Source organism: Brienomyrus brachyistius, unplaced genomic scaffold, assembly GCF_023856365.1.
Source record: "Brienomyrus brachyistius isolate T26 unplaced genomic scaffold, BBRACH_0.4 scaffold348, whole genome shotgun sequence".
Classification (NCBI taxonomy): Eukaryota; Metazoa; Chordata; class Actinopteri; order Osteoglossiformes; family Mormyridae; genus Brienomyrus; species Brienomyrus brachyistius.
Window position 1 is genome coordinate 108,334 of NW_026042623.1, and position 3,734 is coordinate 112,067.

Consider the following 3,734-nt stretch of genomic DNA (forward strand, 5'->3'; position numbering starts at 1 on the left):
TAAGGATTGTGCATAAGTTAATTTTAATATTCCTATAATATTCCTGTATGTAATATATTCTTATATTTTGTTTCTATTATTACCCTATATTTATAAATACATACATTTCTTTTACATTCATAATGATGTTGTTTGTTGTTTTGTGCCCCACTGCTCTTGTAACAAGCCTCAGTCTTGACTCTCCCTTTTAAGGTCTTGGCCTTAAATCACACTCGATATAGGTGGTGTCGTCCCCATCACCCTGACCAGGATACATGCTGTAAGATTAATGGATGGTGTTTATCTGTGTGATGAAAAAGAATGTGAATAAAACAAAAATGTACCATTATAAATGGGATCCCTAAGATGTGTGGTGGTTTCAGATGTGGACTGATGAGAATTTTGTTCTGTTGTGAAAGCTGTACATTCTGTTCCATGTACAGGGTAGTGATATGTAGCAATCATGTGCTCCAGTCAAATGTTCAGCTGCATGAATAATAATGGTGGCTTGTTTGGATAAAATAACTTAGGCTGAATACTTCAAAGCGTGACCTGGGTGAGGTAGAGAGGAAACAGGGTCTTACAAGCAGCAGGTATTGTTCTCTCTGTGTAGTTTTTACTCTTTGCAAAGTGAGCCCAGCACAGTGCAGTCAGTGGGTCAGTCTTCCTGAGCTGCATCTAACCAGTGGAAACATCTGCAGCACTGCAGAGAAGCACTCAGCAGACAAACAAACCAAAACAGCTTACAGCTGTATGTCACTTTTGGACAGAGGTGGACAAAGTACACAACTTCACTACTTGAGTTAAGTATAGATACTCCTCGTCAAATAATACTCAAAGCTTTTCAGTTAATTTTTTACTTCAGTTAAAGTACTGGAGTATTTGCATCTAAAAATACTTAAGTATTCAAAAGTACATTATGTTTTAAATGCAAGACATTTTTCAGAACCTAATGACTCCTGAACACCCCACTGAATACACTGACTGGCTTGTACATCTTGTAGAATAAAAAGCTTGTGGAATATGATACAATGACGATAGAAACACAACTGGCATAACAAAAGTACAGCCATTGTCATTTTCATCTTATTTAACACCCCCCACCCCACTCACACAAAAGAGCATGCTAGTGTTCTTACAGAGCCGTAGCAGTGTGTGTGTGAGTGTGTGTGCATGTGTATGTTTGTGTGTGTGTGTATGTTTGTGTGTGTGTGTATGTGTGTGTATGTGTGTGCATGTGTGTGTATGTTTGTGTGTGTGTGCATGTGTGTGTTTCTGTGTCTGTGTTTGTGTGTGTTTGTGTGTGTGTCTATGTGTATGTATGTGTGTGTGTGTGTGTTTGTGTGTGTGTCTATGTGTGTGTATGTTTGTGTGTGTGTGTGTGTGTGTGTGCATGTGTGTTTGTGTGTATCTGTGTGTGTATGTTTGTGTGCGTGTGTGTGTGTGTGTCTATGTGTGTGTATGTTTGTGAGCCAAGTAACAGGACAGGGAGCAAGAAACAAAACTCCTCTTTCTTAATTATCCACATCGTTATTAACGACACAGGTACATATACAGGTACATGTATATACTCAAAAATACATACAGTACACAACATTAAATGAAAAACGTAATTTAAGAACACTTGAAATTTTCATTCAGTTTCTTTCATCTGTTTAATATAATCGATCAGTCCCTGTGCGTTTGCCCCAAACCATTCAGCATGGTACACAAGGGAGACAAGTAAGCATGTGTCACATCAAAGAACTGATTGCAACAACTCAGCCTTTCCACAACATTAAAGCCGCTTATTCCCCCCATGCCATGAAGAAATAATCTCTGTGGCTCCCCTCTCCCCCTCCCTCAGCCCCCAGTCTGGCTTGAACATTTGCACTTCCAGTAAAAATGCGCCCCAAACACACTGACACCAAACTCCGTAAAATCCTGTGATTCAGTCTCAGAAGCACTGGCTCCCCTGCCCTCCTTCTGAACATTATTAAAGCTACACCCTGAACACTCTGTGTGACTGACATGAATGAGAAGCATCTTTATTCATAATCTCTGTAGCGGAGATCAGAATACAGAGTGTCATTATTCCTGTCTTTCTTCTGTCTCCTGGGTTTTGGCTTCTTAAGGTTCAGGGCAGCGTAATTCAGTGTGTCCTCGTCATTGCACTGTGGAGACAAAGATGGCAGAATTGGATGGATCAAATTGGTTTGCTATTACTTATTTTCACAAATAGCACTTAAAATGCTGATCCCAGGATGGAAATCAGTCTGAGGTTCATTTGTTTTACTGACGATTTGTAATTTGAAATATTTATTACATACTTGCTTGCGTGACCATTCCACTTTTGATATATCACTGTTCTTTTCATCTGTTTAAAATATATAACACATCAATATATTATTTAATTTCACGCGGTATCATACAGTGGTCAGATAACATTCCGAATTTTCAAGCCATCAACATCCTTTTTGTCTCAAAAATGAAAGTAAAAATGACTTCTGTCAATTTAAGTGTGCATGTTTGGATATGTGTTATTTGTTCTCAGATATCATATATAATAAAATTGCTATAAAGGAGATCTTGGTAATAAAAGTTATTGATATGCAACTTATTGCAACATGTATATTTCAATAGATTTTGCAAAATATGAAAGATATAATACAAAAATGTTAATCTTACAGTAGAAAAAGGTTTATGTAAATAAGGTGAGATTTAATAATGGATTTTTAAACTGGGTTACCTGTGTCACGACCGCGGTCGGGCGAAGCAGCGATCGTGCGGGTCGGCAGGCGAGCAGGAACAGGCAAGTAGGCAAAGTCGGGAAATACTGGGGATTTATTCGTGGACAGGAAACAGATACGGGGAACATCTACTCACGCCAACGAACATCAATGACAGACAAGGAAAACTGGGGAGACCAGGACTTAAATACACAAGACTGATTGAAAGCAAACGGACACAGCTGGGTACGATCCGGGAAACACACGTGGGTAAGCAGGGGGCGTGGCACACAGGAGGAGCGGACGAGCCGGGCATGACAACCTGCAAGAGTGGTTTTAATATGAACATTTTATCTATCATAAAACAATTTTATATTTCTATAATTTGTGAAAATCTACATTTTGTCCTTCGTCTGAGTGCATAAAGCCGGGCAGCGTACCTGCACAGTGTGTACAGGTCAGTTTACATCTTATACAAATGAGAGCAACGTTCAGAATAATGCTGCAAGATAAAACTATCAGCAAGCCAGAGTGAAGAGGATCCAGCAGCTTCTGAAAGCCTGTAACAAAGAGATAGATTTCAGCATAATGATATAGAGACACATTTCCCATTTGCTTACATTACATTAGTTAAAGATAAAATCTATAATACATTACAGCAGTTGTTTTGTAAATAGTCCATTTTTAACATGAACTTCTAGTATTTTGCATTTTAACAATTTCTATTAATATTTGAAATAATTATTAAATTAACATCTGTGTAATTAAATTTAAGCACTTAAATTAGAAAATTCAATACATTAAAATAAGAAATAAATGTCTTAATAGCAGAATAAGCTAAATAAAACTTTGAAGCAGATGTACTCTCCACACTGGGTGCTACCATCTATATCCAGCTCTGTGCCGTTCCCAAACAGCATCTCCCCTCACTGGGTGTTACCATCTATATCCAGCTGTGTGCCGTTCCCAAACAGCATCTCCCCTCACTGGGTGTTACCATCTATATCCAGCTGTGTGCCGTTCCCAAACAGCATCTCCCCTCACTGG

At 38.6% G+C, this 3,734-nt stretch overlaps 1 long non-coding RNA gene across 1 annotated transcript; it reads right to left on the minus strand.

Annotated features, from left to right (window-relative positions):
* Positions 1 to 2,057: 2,057 nt before the first annotated feature.
* On the minus strand, positions 2,058 to 3,005 carry LOC125728611 (uncharacterized). The gene is made up of 3 exons (XR_007389196.1): positions 2,708 to 3,005; positions 2,289 to 2,335; positions 2,058 to 2,132 (listed from the first exon to the last, which is right to left on the minus strand). It is a non-coding gene; the product is annotated as an uncharacterized LOC125728611 (long non-coding RNA).
* Between the last annotated feature and the right edge of the window lie 729 nt (positions 3,006 to 3,734).